Raw genomic sequence first — 18,877 nt, 5'->3', positions numbered from 1 at the left:
TAATTTTTATGTCAAATTTAAGTAATAAGTTTCCATTAGTGAGATAATAACACTATTTTCTACCAAATATTACATGTATATATGTCATTAATTTTCTATTATTGCTGAGAATAAAATTTAGTTGTTAAAATATGGAAATTTGAAAGTTCCTATAGTCCAAATAAATAGAATTTTCTAGTTGTAGCCTAAAGCACAATTTATTATAAAGAATATATTAGTGCAATGGTTCTCAACCAGGCACAGTTTTGCTCACCAGGGAAGATTTGGACACATATTTTTATTGCATAACTGTATGTGTGTCTTTGTATGTGCGTGTGCGAATGCATGTCTGTGTACTACTGATGCCTAGTCCATTAAGGCCAGTGATGCTGCTAAACATCCTAGAATGCACAAGTCAGCTCCTTCAACAAAGAACTATCTAGTCCCCAATGCCAATAGTGCTGAGGTTGAGAATTTTGTGTTAGTGTGATTGGGGACAAAATAAAATTAATCAAGAATTATAAATATGTTTTATCAAATTTTATGTAAAATGAAATTAAGACAATTTTGTTGTGGCATGAAAAATATTTTGGTAAGCACAATGTAAAAATTAAAAAATTTTCTTAATTATCATGACAAAAATTATATTAAAAATATAACAAGGATAAATCACTTTAACAGAATACTTTGTAAAGATTTTCAGATTTTTTCTACTTGGGGAGGTGGTTGGTGTAAGCAAATAAGGTAATCCCTTTCCTAGTTAATTCAGGGAAAAGAGAATCCTGTAGAAAATATTATCAAAATAAAAGGCATTGCATATTTCTCTTTGTGGCCCAAGGGATTGTTCCATAAAGCTGTTATTTATTAAAGTCTATAATTTTAATTAAATGTGTTCACATAATATCATGAAGCAAAACCCCAATGGTTTACAAAGTAGATATCTTAAATTGATAATGTTTAAGAAACATTTAGAAGTATTCAATATAATTTGACAATAACCCTGACAGAGAGAGAAGGAAGCATTTGTTCAATCTATTTTTATTTTTTTTTTAGAGAAACAACTTATGAATTAACTGATCATTGTTTAATAAAAAATGTTAACCTAGGGAGAGAAATGGAAAGATAAGTTTGCAAAACAATTTTTGTATTAGTGATTTGGAATATTTTTTATAAATTTAGATACTTTTAAATTCAAGTATTCAAGGTCTGACTTACTAATATTAAGTAAAAAATAATAACCTATCTTGACATAGGTCTTGGAGATAATTCTTTTAATCTGACACCCAAAACAAAAGCAACTAAAGCAAAAATAAATAAGTGGGGCTACATCAAACTTAAAAGCTTTTGGACAGCAAGAGAAACTATTAAAAAAGTAAAAGAACAACCTACTGAATGGGAAAAAAATACTATCAAATCATATATCTGCTAAGGGGTTAATATGCAAAATATATAAATAACTCATACAACTCAACAGCAAAAAAATTTTGATTTAAAAGTGGGCAAAAGTCTAAATAGACAGTTTTGGAAAGAAGACATACAGATAGCAAACAGGTACATGAAATGATACTCAACATCACTAAATCATCACAGAAATGCAAATTAAAACCAGAATGAGATATCACCTCAAAACTGTTAGAGTGGCTATTAGCAAAAATACAACAAATAAAAAGTATTGATGAGGATGTGGAACAAAAGGAACCCTTGTGTACTGTGGGTAGGAATATAAATTGGTGCAGCCACTATGGAAACAATATGAAAATTCCTCAAAAATTAAAAATAGAATTACAATATAACCTAGCAATTTCACTTCTGGGTATTTATGTGAAGAAAATGAAAATACTAACTTGAAAATATATCTGCACCCCCATGTTCACTGCAGCATTATTTACAATAGCCAGGATAAAGAAACAACCTAAGTATCCACTGGTAGATGAATGGATAAAGAAATTATGGTATGTATATATACAATGGAATATTATCTAGCCATGAAAAATAATATCTTGCTATTTGTGACAACATGGATGAATCTCAAGGGCATTATACTAAGTGAAATAAGTCAGAGAAAGATAAATATCATATGATCTCTCTCATATGGAATATAAACAAATGAACAAACTCGAAAACCAAATAAAACCCTCATCGGTACAGAGAACAATTGGTTGTTGCCAGAGACAGGTTGTGGGGTGTGTGTGGTGTGAAGTGTGGGAGAAATGGGTTAAGGATGTACAAAATATTTTAAACTTGGAAAAAATAATAGACTATTTCTTCTGTCAAAAAAAAAAAAGGAAAAGAAAAAATAATGAATGTGGGAGTAATGAGCTGCAACCAGGTCATATGTAAGTAGCAGATGAATAACTTTATCTCCAAGAAATTCTGATATTTGTTTGATCTTAATTATTCACATTTTCCCAAAATTCAATCAAGAACTATAATGGCAGTCACATAAATTATATTAATTGTCATTGTATTAACTATACTATTATGTAGCCAGCTTCATCACAATTACATAGCCAGCTTCACAGTATTGCAAACTTTAGTAGTTCAGAAGGAAGCATGAATTTTATTAGTTAATATTTATGAGACAATCAAGTACACTTGTGTCTGTTAATTATGTCTCTTCTCTAAAAGGATTTGAGATCCAAATAAGATATTTTGCCAAAGAATATAAGTAGAATTTTCTGGTGTCAGTATGAAACTCCATTATATAATCATTTCTCTTAACTAACTGGATTAATATGCTTCCTTCAAAGGAAGATTATTTTTCAGTTACTTCTACACCATAATAGGATATTTTATTTTCTTTCTTATTCTGTTTTTATTTTGTGTAACAACAGAGAACAAAGTAAGAGCTTTGCATTGCACCATAATAGTCAATTTGCATATCTCCATTGCTGGACCATATTTAGCAAAGTAAGCTATGTTTTAATGCTTTTCGTCAAAGCAATATAATTGAAAAATGTAAATTTCTATTGAATAACAACACTGCAACCATATGCAGTTGACAGAAAGTGATCTGAAAGTGTAGCAAAGCTAAGTTTGATATTACATCTAATTGTCAAGAAATGCTGCTTCCTCTTGGCACATTAATCTGCTTAACCAGTGGTTTTTACTTTTTTTTATTTTGAAAGCAGAGGAATGCTTTAATCAAATGAAATCCTCCTGAAGCCTCAGTGTATAAATTGAATGATCAGAGATGCTATGGTAGAAATAGTGTGCCAAAAACAGACCAGATCAATCTTTTCCAACCTTTCTTTTTACTGACAAGAGCCTCTGAGGCTCCCACACAAGTATACAGAGTGTGGCTTAAATATCACTGCTCTAAACCAGTTTCACAGAACTGGTGCAAATGAAATTGTTCTCATAAGAGTTTCCAAGACAAAACAAATACAGAGCTATAAAGCACATCTAGAGTAGTTGTTTCTGGTCTATACCCTTTATTTCTTTGTTTAGTTTCTTGAACTTATGTAATTATGTTGTATTGTAAAATTTTTCTATCAGAAGACAATTCTTGGACAAAGCTGACAATATATAATATTTGGGATCACTATATTCATTCCATGTTCAACAATCTTTTTTCATCCTTACTATAACTTTGGTCTCTGAATTGAAATACATTCACTCTAAGATGGTATTTGAAGATCCATTTGGGTTTTTAATGTCAGAATTTCTATTTCTATGTATTTTTATATCATCCTTTAAAACCTGAGATTTGTTTTATTATAAACATAAACATGTAATTATACATGAGTATATGTATATAAAATGCAGAAATTAATATACATATATGGGAACATGCTCAATGAGAAATAATAATAATAATTTTGGAAATTCTGGTATAAACATTCAAATCCAAACACTAGTTTAATTTCAATTTAATTTATAAACGAAGTAAGCTCAAGCTTTCTTTGCAGTTTTCTCTCTCAATATTCTCTTAAATAAATTCTCCAAGTCTCTGAACACATGCCACACTTTAAAACTTCTGTGATTTTGCTAAAGATGTTCCCTCAACTTGTCTTTACTTCCATTCTTTCTTGATAATTTCTCAAATTCATTTTTCAATGCTTACTTCGAACCATATATAATTCCTTTGAGGAAGTAGAAATAGACTCAAAGAATCATAGTAAAAATAAACATGTTAGCATAAAAATCTTGCGCAAGTTACATTTCACTGTAATTAGCCAGAGGTATTGACTTTAGTGATGGATATTGAAGAATAGCTGGCAAGAAGTTTAGTATGTATACCCTCTTGAAGCACCCTGGTTCCTTGCTAGACACATGCTTAGCGTTTTGGCCATGGAATTCTGCCTTTTCCAGATGAACTCCTACGAATTCAACCAAGACTTTTCATTCATTTTGTAAATATGACTTACTAAGCACTTCATGTAGACCTAAGAATGAGTTCTGGATTCAGTTTCTTACTTCAGCATCAGTGGATGATTATGATTAACATCATAATGATAATATTATAATCATTATGATTATATTATAATAAGGCATCCTGCATGGGCTGTTGAACTGCAAAAATTGTGAGGGGGCCCTCAGCAGCAGCACTTGTCTTCAGGGCCTAGATAAGAATGAGAATGGCAGGCCAGACCAGTATCAAATGCGTATTGTTATTGTATTAAAAAGCTTTGTCACAAATAGATTAAAAATAATTTTCCTAAAGAAAAAAATTATTTCCCTGAATTCAAGACTACCAGATTAATAGATTTCTGTCAGTGTTTAAACATCCATTTCACAAAATTTTCAGCAACTAGATATCAGCTCTTTGATCTCATCCAGATACTGGGCCAGTGCAATTACGTCTCTGTGAATTGGGGGTTTTCCCTCTACTAGTAAGTTGGTGTTAAATCAGGAGCTGTAAAGGATCTGAGATGCTACTCTACTTGAAGATTGGATAGCCAGACCAATAGACAGATAGGTCCTTACAGAAACACCATGTTGCTGAATTGATATTCAGACCTTTATTTATTCATAGCAATAACGGTTGCCAGAGTAGCAGTGTAGCATCAGTCTTCCATACCTAGAACCCCCACAAGACACGGTGAGAACTAGATTAATTCTTTACATATAATTGGTACATACCACAAGAGAAGGACCCTTTTATGGCTTGAATTGTGTCCCCAAAATAACCTCCCCCATACATTAGGATGTGACCTTGTTTAGAAATAAGATCTTTGCAGACAGAGTTAGTTAAATTAGAATTATAGTGAAATAAGGTAGACCCTTAATCCGAAATGACTGGTGTCTCTTTGAGAAGATGGACAGAGAGCAAGAGAACACCATGCAAAGATGTAGACAGAGGGAAGACAGGTGTATGAAAAGACTGAAACAGAGTTATACTTCAGAGGAAGCATATCCCTATCAACACCTTGATCTCAGACTTATAACCTCCAAAACTATGAGATAAATTTATATTATTTTAATTTTAAATTTTTTAAAAAAAAATAATTAAAATTATCAGAGTGACATTGATCAAAAAACTCCAATAAGTTTCATATGTACACTTCCACAATATGTCATATACGTTGCATTGTGTATTCACCACCCAAAGTTAGATTTTCTTTTGCCACCAAACATTTGACCCCTTTTACTCCCATCCATCTTCCGCCTTCTCCCCTTCCCTCTGGTAACCACTAATCTACTATCCGTATCCATGAGTCTCTGTTTGTTTGTCATGTTTGTTGCTTTCAGTTTTATATCCCACATGTGGTTTTCAATTTTTTCTGTCTGACTTAAAATCCATCCATGTTGTCACAAATGGCAGTATTTCATCTTTTCTAATGGCTGAGTAATAGTCCATCGTATATATGTACCATCTCTTCTTTATCCAATCATCTATAGTAGGACACTTTGGTAGCTTCCATGTCCTGGCCACCATGAATAATGCTGCTATGAACATTGGGGTGTATATATCTTTTCAGATAAATGTTTTCATGTTTTTGGGTAAATGTCCAGATGAAGGATTTCTAGATAATATGGTAATTCAATTCTTGGTTTTTTGAGGAAACTCCATACCGTTTTCCATAGTGATTGTACCAATTTGCAGTTCCACCAGCAGTGAATGACAGTTCATTTTTCTCCACATCCTCTCTAACACTTGTTATTACTTGTCCTGTTGATGATAGCCATTCCGGCAGATGTGAGATGTTATTTCATTGTGGTTTTGATTTTTCCTTTCCTGAATAGCCAGATACATCTTTTCATACATTTGTTGGCTATTTGTATGTCTTCTTGGGAGTCTGTTCCAGTCCTCTGCCCATTTTTTAATAATATTGTTCATATTTTTATTGTTGAGTTGTATGAGTTTTTTATATATATTGGATATTAGGGCCTTATCAGAGGTGTTGTTTGCAAATATGTTCTCTCATTCAGATGGTTGCATCTTTGCTTTTTGATGGTTTCTTTTGCCACGCAGAAGTTTTTAGTTTGGTATAGTCCCATTCATTTATTTTTGCTTTTATTTCCCTTGCCTTTGAAGTCAAATTCATAAAGTTTTCTCTAAATCCAAAGTCCATGAGATCAGTACTTATGTTTTCTTCTATGCAATTTATTGTTTCAGGTCTTATATTTAGGTCCTTGATCCATTTTAAGTTAATATTGGTGTATGGCGATAGATAGCAGTCTAGTTTCATTAAATTTCTACTATTTTAATATACCCAGTTAGTATTTTCTTATGGCAAACCTGGAAAACTAATACAGACCTCAAAATTATTAATGTCAGCACCTAAATGGAAATATCCAACCATCTTCACCTTCAGAAGCAGAGACCTTTTCCTCAGTTGGAGAGAAGGGAAAGTTTCTACCTCCCAAATGTAAGCTCGATGGGAGGTGAGAGAGGTTTCTGTAAAGGAGCCTTAAATATAGGTGTCAAACCTGCTCTGCATCTTCCAAGTACTGATTGTCATATTTTCCTTGTCTTATCTTGCCGCTCACTTCCAGAATCGTATTATCTGAAAATCTTGGTATTCCTTTTATTACATATAATAGTGCTAATATAAATAATATAGTGCTAATATGTCTTCAGCAAGATTCCTAAGTACCTTAATTTTCATAGGAACTTGGTAAATATTTGTTGGTTACAGGAATAATATTAACTATGTTTGCATAATGGCAGGCCATTCTATTTTCTCTCAAATCATACAATCTATACAGTAATTTATACAGTATGTCTCATACAGTGAAAATCTTCATAATCAGAGCAAATCTGGGTATTGAAGTCAAAAGTAAAACTAAGGTTACATTATGGTTTTATGAACACACCATTGTTTTCTTGTGTTCTAGCCTTGAACTAAAATTAGATTAGCTTTCTAATGCTCCTTTTAACCTGGAAATACTTAGTAATTAAATTATGTTTTTGTGACACAATTTTGCTTCTACTTTTTTTATTGATTCTATGTCTAAGACTATCATTACTAATACTTAATATTAATAGGTAATATTAATATATATTATGAAAACAAAAATAGACAATTTTGAACTCTGAATAATAGGAAAATATAAACTATTTATGTAACAATTTATTTCTCTCCTAGTGAGTTATTTTATCTTATATTGTATAGTAGCAGAGATTAGAAATGCTATTTTTAAATGACAGGAAAATTATCAGATTATTCCTACTAAAACAAGACTTTTTAATGTTAAAGATTTTAATGCTATTAAATTAGTCACATTTCAGTATTTACTAGAATATTGTCTTTACAATGTCACAGACATTTTATTTTTGGTATGAATCTTTCTAGTCATTCACATTTCTAAAAAATTGCTACTATTTATATTTCTGAACAGACATAGCTTTGAGTTTCCAGAAACAAAAACTTCAAATCCTAACCAGTTTTATATTCTGCAAGAGCCAAATAAAGGCAAACTTTGAAAGAAAAAAAATCTAACTTTGAATGGGTCATGTTTAATTAGTGAAAAGATTGAATTATAGAATAAGTCTAAATGCTTTCAGTTTCTCCACAGTAATTTAAATTAAACTAATAAAAAGTTTGACAAATAACTGGGAGGAAAGACTAACTTGAGAAAACAAAATTTTCTAATGAGCATATCATCGTTTATATGTAAGTGGAGTATAAAGTGCTTAAATCAGTTATTTTCTTGAGTTGGTATAAGTTACTCAGCAGTATTATTTGTACTTTATATTATCAGATTTTATTTTGAACCTCAAGTGCAAATAATTTAGTTAATTATAACCTTCAGTACTTGTAAAATTATTATCCATTATGATCATTAATCCATTAAAGACTCATCTTTGTATTCCAATCCTACTCCATTCCACCTTATAGACATCTACTTCAAGTTTTTAAATAAAATTCACATGTACATATAATTTGTCTTATGTATGATTTACATGAATCTACTTAGGTTATAACTTTTTTTTCTTTCTCTTTTCTATTTATACTCAATAATATATTTTTAAGATATAGTCATAGTTCTTTATGCACATCTGGTGTATTCCTTCTAATGACTCCATAATATCGTGATATATGCTTCAACCCAATCCAATTTCTAGTGATAGAAACTTAAGTGGCCCCAGGCTTCTTCTACCATAACTGCTGCTACAGTGAAGATTCTCGTATGTGATTATTTACTCTTTATAAGAGACATCTCTGCAGTTGCACCTTGATAGGTATAGATGGGTCAAATTGCCTATACATCCTAATTTGACTAACTGTTGACAGATTGCTCTGCAGAAAGGGTAATACAATAGAAACTCCTACCAGCAGTCAGTCACACACATAATATTTCTCCATACTTTTTATTCATGGGGCTCAAGATTGTACCCTGTCTTACATTCTTTATGGTATACTGAAACTTAATCATTCACTGAGGCACCTGTGAATATCAACTACTATCATTTAGTAGTATCTGATATTTAATTTTTGTCAATCAACAAGAGTAATGTGGTAGTTTATGTTATTTGACTTTGCATTTTTCTGATTTTCAGTTTTTTCATTTCCTCATGTGCATATTATACATTGATAATGTCCTCCATTTTTATTTTGGATTTTCTCTTTTTCATGTATAGTCAAGGTATTAAATCTCATTATCTTTAAATGTTATAAATATCACTCAAATTTCCATACATCTTATAAATATGTCCAGGTATTCTCACCAAAACAGTGATTCCTAGTTTTCTTATGATATCTAACAATTTTCCTTGTTTGGCATGGTATGTGACAGGAAAGAATGATCATGGCTGACTTGTCTATATGATTCTCTTGTTATCTGCTTTCCTCTTTAAATATAGTTAAGCATTGCTTGACATTAGACCCTAGGTTCTTTCTGGAATCACATTAAAAGTGTCCTTTTTAAAATCCCACATTTGTGACATGTTGGCTAATGATCTTCTAGAAAAATGTATATGAGGGGGGATTTAAAAAAGCATCTTTACTTTCCACACATAGTCCTTAGTTGTTTATGATTTGAAATCCACAAACCTAGACTCGACTAGTGTAATTACCAGAGTTCCCTTCTAAAGAGGGATCCAAAAATTCACCAATAATTTGGGATCTTCCTAGGAACCAGCACAGAGTCATTTTTTAACCCAACCACTGTCCAAAAAATAAATAAATAAATAAATATTTAAGTGACAAGTCTAAATAATAAAATTTTACTGTAAAACTCTAGTAATAGAAGAATTTACCATTGTCTTTTTTATTCTCAATTGAAGGTGGTAAAATAAAAAGCTTAGAGACTTAATTAACCAATCTGTTGTCCTCTATGCTGAATCTGACTTATAAGTAATTTGTTAAAAAATATAATGTGAATTGAATATTTTCCATAGATATTATTCATGTTGTGACTAAAAGTATCATATGTATATATGATTTAAGGATATGGTACAGAAGAGCATTATTTGAAATCATACAACTATGTAGAGCTTTGTTTCTATTCAGTAATATATAATTGATACATAATGAGTTAGAATATTTAAATTTATTATAAAGTCCATTGGTACATAAGTCAAAAATACACATAGTTCATGAGGTTATTTGAATCATACCCAAATTTTCTATAAAGCACTCATTTTTCACAGAATGTTTTGTGCTTTGACTTAATTTAGCTACTTAGAGATGTCTAATTTATGTTTATTTCATGTTTAAGGAATTGTTCATATGTCTGAAGTTGTTCGTTTTAATGAGAGATAAATATGTTAGAGAAATTACATAGACAATCTAAAAGATTTTTAAAGAAATAGTTGGAAAGTTATAACTTACCTTTAAAAGTAGGATGAGAAGCTATTTAAAATGGATGGGAGGCCTTAGGGTGCAGTGAACATTTTAATTGCATATTTAATTAGAAATACGCTAGAGAAGTAGTGTTTAGTTTAGCTGAAGCTCATGGGCCTTGGCAAAACATTATTTTTCTAATACTTTATTTTACCTTCTCAAAAAGTAGATTGAACTGAATAGAATATAATTTTGTTGCTATTCATTACGAAAGGATTAGAACCTTTTATTTTCCTATGGAAAATAAGTTGATAGTTTATTTTAAAGGCTTTCTTTTCTCTTTTAATTATCTTTAAAACTTATTTAGTACCTGAACATTTGCTTGCTTGACAGTTCTGAAAAGATTTAAATAGCATCTAAATTGTGGAAAATTCAATGTCTTTTACCACTTAACCCAGAGCTTCAATATCTGGGTGACTACCATTAAGAATTTAGAAGTAAGAGAAAGGGCATGAAACTTATAAAACAAGATTAGCTGGATTGTATTGTTTCATGTAAGGAAGTTGTATTAACATTACTAGCAAGGATAAAGTAAAGATTCATACGTGTAGATTATACTGTACTTAAGAGAAGTTTTTTCCTATGATATAGTATGCTTAAGAGATAGATTATATAAACAAAGCGGAAAAAAGGGCTTGGTTTTTGATGGTTCTGATACTACTATTTAAATGGTGAACAGCAGAAGGTGAAGTAGAATCTAGCTCTGATTGCAGAGTTTCTACTATACAGCATTTTCCGTTATGGGCAGAGTAAGTTGAAAGCATAAAATTATTCATGGGGCTCAAGATTGTACCCTGTCTTACATTCTTTATGGTATACTGAAACTTAATCATTCACTGAGGCACCTGTGAATATCAACTACTATCATGATGGTCTTTAGGGAAGTGTTATCTCTTCAAGTGCATTTCTCATTGTTAGGAGATACTGATAAGAAGCTGAGGTGGTTGAGAGGATACAGTTTGCTTCCATCATTATTGGCATTCCTCTGTATCTAGAAATGATAAATGTACCTCTGGAGGGTAAAGTAAGTTACATGGAACTGGGATGCATCAGAAAGGAAATGCAAGAGGTAGAAACATAGCTATGGTGGAATTTAAAAATTTGATTCATCTTAATGAATTAAAATAATAACAGGGGACTTCTCAGTTGCTGCAAATGTATGTTTATGGGAGGGGTTATTGATTACATTGAGTGATGTATTAATTTTTCATTGCCACAAATTTAGCAGCTTAAAACAACTGTTTATTAGCTCGTAATTCTGTAGGGACGAAGTCCAAATATGATGGGTGTATGTGGTTCTCTTTCTAGGGTCTCCCAAAACGAAAAGCAAGGTATTGGATGAACTTCATTCTCACCTAGATCTAGGAGTCCTCTTCCAAGCTCTCATGGTTGTGGCAGAATTCTATTCCTTATGTAGGACTAAAGTTTATTCCTTGCCATGTGGCCCCCTTGGGGGCCACAATAAAGATCTCCTTTGCATCCTTCTTATGCTTCATCTAAATCGCTCTCATGTTTAGAATCTGTCTTCTGAAAGAACCCTGTCCCTTTTAAGGGCTCATATGATTAAGTTAGGCCCACCCAAGGTACCTCTTTCTTAAAGTCATTTGCAACATATAACATATCCCAACCACAGGAGTGAAACTCATAATGTTCACAGTCCCGGAGATTATATAGGGCATGCACAACAAGTGTAGAAATCTTGAAAGCCATTTTAGAATTCTGACTACCAAAGGTAGGTTCATTGTTTGAAAATGTAATGCGCTATATTCTTATTTTCTGTATATTTTCTCTATTCAATGAAAGTACTTAAAATGTATACATAAGTGTAAAAGGGTGAGAATAGTTAAATAACTCCTAAAGAAGACTTAGTAGAAGTTCAAATTTAAAGAAAATGTTTTGCCGAGACCCATGAGCTTCATTCAGCTAAGCTAAACACTGCTGTTCTAGAATATTTCCAATTAAATGCACAATTAAAACTATTTGACACTTAATACCAAATTATTGTAATTATAAATGCATGGCATTGAACAATATAACTTTACAGAAAATCTAGGATCAGATTCATGAAAATAAGGAATTTTATGTAATACAGGTGGCACTACAGATCAGTGAGGTAAAAGGACTTTGGGAGTCCTGTTATGATTACTTATATATCTCAAAAAAAAATCATACAAACCTGTATTGAACCCCTCTGGAATGCCTAAAGCAGTGCTAATACTGTAAAGATACAAAGAGAACTCAAGGCCTGAACTTTTTCTTAAGAAATATAAAATTTGACTGCGATAATCAGTTATCACTACAAAAGTCAGAAGTGACTAACCATGCAATACTCACTTTAAATGCACTACAAAAATAAGAAAAAGAATGGTAAGAAGATGAAATAATTTCTCTTCAGAGATTCTATAGGGAAGAAAGAGTGATCAGGTTTCGAAGGATGATCATTCCATGAAAAAGCACAGTAGAGGAAAGATGGTCTATCTGTAGTGGGTTTGAGTCTGGGCATGGCAGTAGGAGTTTCAGAAAGTGACTGGGCAAAGGATATATGTTGTGGAAAAGTGTATTTGAACAAATGACTGGGGAAGATTTATTGGGTGCTTTGAAGATCATAACAGGTACTATGCACCAGAAGGAGAAGTTGGAGAGTGACCTGATGAAAATGGTGTTTCTTAAAGATGAATCTGGATGCGATATGGGGCTTATAGAAGATGGTGGAAATGCCAAAGGCAGTTTACATAATACAAGTTGAAAGGTCTCTACTCAGGTGGTTGTGACCTTGGAACCAGAGGATGTAGCACGTCTTAGTGATATTGCAAAGAAGAATCAATTGTAATTGATGGCAGCTTGTATTTAACCAAGTAGAATTGGGGCATGTCATTTATGTCTTCCTGGATTTCAACCTGATTGGTCAGAACTCTTTGCCTCTTACTGAGACCTAGTTTTAAAAACAAAGCGCCCAGGCATTTTGAGCTTGAAAAAAGTCACTCAAAAATGCTTTGTTCTAATTTTGAAGCACTACTGGAAACAGCTGAGTTTATAATTAGAGATAACCATTTTTAAATTATGAGTATAAAAGTGCTAGAAGCCATGAGGTGAAAGATTTCACAGTGAACTTAAATGAGAGAAGAGTCCATTAAAGATTTAAGAAAAGGGTTTTGTGAGTCATCTCTGTTATAAAAGAAGAGAAGAACCAATCAAAGAAACAGAAAGAAATAAAAATAGAATGAGAGTAAACGGAACAGCCTAACAGAGGTCAAGAGGTGAGACCTATAGGAAGGGAAGTAGTCAGATACTGAGAAAAGGAAGAGTGAGACAACCAAGAAAAAACATTAGTCTCAATTAGACAAAAAATATAGAAACCTTCATCAATTTATTTAATTAATGTTTATTAAAGCCTTGCTACCTACTATGTATGGTCCTGATTGTACCTACGGAATCTCAAGAAACACAAAATTTAACAGATTTTAAAAGAAATCTTAGAAATAGTGGGGATTTGAGGTAACAGCAAGGATATATGCCTACCACATGGTTACTTTTCAATTTACTATGAGAAAACATCCCAAAGTTAGCAGCATATTTGCTAGACCAGTGTGTACATGAAGTAGGGCTCATTATAAGATCTTTGGTCCATTTTTCATCATGAAGTGATACTACAAATATATAGATCAATGTTAAGCTTTTAGTGACCATGCATAACTTTAAGCAAATAGAAATTTTTATTACTCCTCTATAATTTCAATTTTTCTTTTTTGATGCTGGAAATTTTGAATGCCATAGCTACGTATTTATTGAGATATAATTGACATATAACATTAAGTTTAAGGTGTACAAAATGTTGATTTGATACACTAATACACTGAAATTTGATCACCACTGTAACATTAGCTAATATCTCTAATGTGTCACATGGTAATATGCATGCCAACTAAACATTTCAGGAAGAAATGCTAAGATCCCTTTTAAAGAAACTAAAACCATCTAAAGTGATATCGACAAACCAAATCTTGAGACCATTCAAACACACATACATACACACACAATCACACACATATCAGTGTAAAAGTTTGGTCATAATTTTGTGTGCAAATCCCTAGAATTTTTAATAATAATTATAGTAAAGATAATATCATATTTATGGAGCAATTACAAGGTGCTATTTAGTGTTCAAAGTTCTGAAGAATTATATGTAGTTTTTTGAATTCTTATAGTTACACAAGAAAGAAGCAACTTTTATCATCATTTCCACTATGCAGATAAAGAAATTAAGGCACAGAGAGATGAGGAAATTACTCAAGTTCACACGGCAATTAAGTGTGAAGCCAAGACTTAAATGTATTTCATTCATTAAGCACTGTGTCTTAGTGATTGATGAACATTAATTGAAAAGAATTAGATATGTTTTCGAAGAGACTACCTCTTTTGATACTTCCAGAATGATCTTTAGAGACCAAATTCTTAAATATTACTTAGAAATAAAGAAATCCTTATTTATTACAATACTTCAATGCTTCCTTTTGCCTAGCTTCAGGGGAAGGAGAAGGATGGCCTAGTCCAGCACTGACCAGAGACAGAGAGAACTGATATAACAATTGCTCCTGTTCACTACCATACTCTTCCCCCACCCCACCAAAGGACAAGGTCTACAAGATTATCAAAGTCTGATTGAGGAAGACCTATTTGCCAACATCAGAGTGTAATAGCTGTAGAAGTTCTGTCACAGAATAACTTGCCTCCTGAACTGTATTACACACACACCCACACACAAGTAGTAAAGTATATATCACTTTTTTACATCTCTCAAAGCAGCCCTCTAGCTCAAGGGAAACATATTTGCTAAAAACACAACTTCTTCCTCTAAAGCCTAGGTGTACCTGAAAGGTTAAAAAAGTTCTCAATTTTAAGTTTCACTTTAAAGCAAGTGTGTGTTGCGGGGTAGGCATGGAAAACTATGCACGCTAGCTGTAGCAGTTTATATTGGAATTTTACTTGTCCTGTGTAATATCAAGAGTCAATTGTATCATCTTTTCTAAAATAAGATTGGATATAGTTTTCTCTAAAAATTGAAAAGCTATATTGTTACCATTTCCTCCTAAGGTTATTGTAGATCAAATAAAGAAGCGAAAGTCAAAATAAACCTTATAATATTTCTACTATCACCTAGCATTTAAAAAGTATATATAAATTATGAAAAATTAAAGGAAAAGAAAGCTTATAAAATTTTGAAGATAGAAAAAAGTAACTGATGCCAAATGATTTCTAAAACAAGAAATTTTTTAAGATTATCATTATTCTCACTTTTATAGTTTGTATTATCATTTAGGTTTTTTTTCTCCATTATTTTTCTGTTTTTTAATTCAAGATAAAAAAGTATCTTTCTATTTTCATCTCAAAGATTAAAGCTTCAAAAATGGCTGATTTCTTTCTTGAAGGTAAGACAGTTTTATATTTGAATTCTAGAATTCAGACCTCCAACGGACTCCAGACAATAAATGTGCTATTCTTTTCTTTGAACTTTTTGACCCAAATTTGGCTTTAGAAAATTAAGTTTGCCAGTGATGTAGACAGCCCCAAATGAACTTCTAAGTTCTTTTAGGCAACTTTGACTGCCCAGGAGAAAATCAGACTCATACTTCTTCTATCCATTCATTGGGTTTCTAAAAAGTGTCAGGAATTGTGTCATTCTAAATCTAAACCATAACCCTCCTTCTAATAAGCTTTTGTCCTTTGATTCATGCCAGTCGGTTATGCAGTGAAAAGCATTATGCAGTACAATTTCAGTTTTCAATCTAAAAATGCAACTGCTAAATTATCATTATTATTATTATTGCATGCCTTTAGGTACAGATGGAAGCCCTTGGGCCATTCTCATTTCCAAACTTACACATAGAGTTCACTAACTCAGATTAAGCTTAAAATAATGATTTCCTTCAGGCAATTATTAGGATATTCTGTACCCTGAATAAATAATGACAAGATATAACACTTTCGAAACTGGAGTCAATTTTATTTTACAGAGATATAGTTAAAGTAAGTCATGGGACGGTATTAAACGGCATTTTTAAAAAGCCACCAGAGTATGTCTGTTGGAAGGATAATGACCGTTTTATTGTTTGCATTTGCTTATTATATTCTTTCAATGCCCATCACATTAATAAATATTTCTAAAACTAGTATTATTATTTTATTACAGAAAGTAAAAATGTTATGATTTAATTTATTATGTACCTAAAAGTTAAGTATTACTTTTAAAATATGAACAACTAAAGTGCAGTCTAAGGTCCTTTAAATTGCCTTTCAATATTGCAATACTAATGTTAGAATACTTGTACACTTATCAGACAGCAGTTGTGCTGACAAATTCTCCTGCTGAGAGAATCAATGTCTAGATATAGCTACCTGTTACTAGCAGAAACAAGAGCTCTCATTTTAGGTTAAACTAATCAGATGCTACCTATTTGCAAAGCAAGACAGATGAACCCCCACACAGCAAGTGTTGCTACAGCTAAGGTAGTGTGGGATATATAAATGTTCTCTGACTGTATTGACTGAAAAGTTACAGTTGGGAGAGTTCTGTGACAGTTCTGTGAAGGAGCATAAAAAAATCGGAATTAAACCAATCCATAGGTATTGAATATTCAAAGAGAAATATTTTCTCTATTCAAAATATAAAGTTAGGATGTAAAGTAAATCTTCAGCAATCTTTTGATCTGACTTTTTTTGAGATAACAAAATGCCCATCTCTAAAATAAAAGGTATTGGACAGTAATATTGACTACATTATATTTAAAATACATTTTTTTGAGGTTTACAGTAGATAACATAAAAGACATGAGACATAAAAGTGAAATTCATACATTAAGTCTCTGTTGGTATTACTTGTCCATTAAAAGCTCTACTGACTGTCTAAAGACTGGTTTTCTATTAAATTTAATTCTAAGACATATGATGCACTTTATTAATAATACTCAGCTAAACTTATGACATAAAGGCTTTCATCCTGCTTTTCCCAGTTTTGTTAAAATTCTAAAAATTAAAGAGCTGACATTCATCACCTTTATGTTAAACATTAAAAAGGAAATACCTGAGACTCTTGATGCCAACAGCTTTGAAAATTTTCTTGTATTCCCTGGCAATGTTCATGTGTCCATAATGTGGTAAAGAATTGTCGGTCAGTTAGATGTGGAGGAAGAAAGTCTGGCTTGAAGACCTTTCCAGCAGAAGAGATTTAGCATCATTATTTCTGACATATGACCTTCCCTAGCAGACTTTCTAATTATACTTCCAAATTAGAACTAATACACTCTGAAGACCAGACCCATCATTGTGACTTCCCCTGGAAAAGTGAGCATTCATTGCAGGAAAAATGGTATTAGAGATTGTGGGATTGGAAAAATGCAGCCTTTCAAATATACCAATTACCCTTCTTAGTAAATAATAGTAGCAGTAATTATGGACCGTATGAGATCCATACTCTTAAGCACGTTCAGAAAAAAAAAAAAAAAAAAATCTATCACCATCAGGACTTTTCTATCAAGAGAGTGAGTTTGAACAAAAGTTGTCTGCAGAACCAGAGCATATATTTAACACATTTCAAACTGCTGTATTGTTTTTCCAACAAGCTCTTTCTAAAAGGAAAACGTAAGACATTATTGTCAAATTAATTATTTAGATCTATTTATTTTATTTTATAAATTGGCAGTCCTGGGCAGTATACATTTGAAAGGAGAGAGATATTAATAAACAGAATGACATCACAAAAAACAGCTTTTAGAACTTTGGTATTTACAAACTCTCAATATTGTCCATAGGATTTTGGAGTCTTTTTTTTTTTAATTCTTCCTGCTTTCAAAATTTTTTTTTTAACTTTTCTAGTGTTCAAACTTCCATTAATTCTAAATTTTTTTTTATGCTACATCAATATGCTATTATATTCTTTTAGTATGCCAATAATTTTCATATGTATATAGTAACCCAAATGATTTACATCTTGGAGAAAAATTTCTGTGTCATAAGAACACAGAAAGCAAAGGAGGAGGATAAATCTAGGATTTTCTTTGGCAGAGAAAAATTCTCAGTGCTTTTGTAAATTGTATGGCTGGGCTTCACTCCAAAGGTCTCTGACTGTGCAGCCTTGACCTCATCAAATAGGGGCAGTGTTCAAAGCATTATTTTTGTCATGTCGATATATATTGCTTATTTTGGGAATGATAAGGGCAGATGGGTGATTTCCTTTATAATATGTCACTTCTTTTGGGTTTATATGTAGCTGTATTTTCAGAATAAGATACTCAGCTACTGATAATTACACTATATAACACCAGATACTTACTTAGCACTTATTATATACTCTCTCTATATATTCATTCATTAAATCTTCACAATTATATGAGGTAGGTATTGTTATTGCCATTTTTTCAGTTAAGGGAATTGAGACACAAACAAGGTAAAAAGTTTGCAAAGGTCACACAACAAGTAAAAGGTTGAATATTTAATCTGTACCTGTATCTTGAACTCATTTAGATCACCCAAATAATGCTTCACTTGCCTCTGGATATCCCTCCTGGTTTCAGCCAAAAATATCTCCCTGCTTTTACTTTACAACAAATACGCTGGAGTATTTTAGTCATAATTGGAAAACATGTCCATTCTGGATGTCATTCTTGAGT

This window comes from Pteropus vampyrus, unplaced genomic scaffold (genome assembly GCF_000151845.1).
Source record: "Pteropus vampyrus isolate Shadow unplaced genomic scaffold, Pvam_2.0 Scaffold21, whole genome shotgun sequence".
Taxonomy (NCBI): Eukaryota; Metazoa; Chordata; class Mammalia; order Chiroptera; family Pteropodidae; genus Pteropus; species Pteropus vampyrus.
This window is presented reverse-complemented; position numbering follows the sequence as displayed.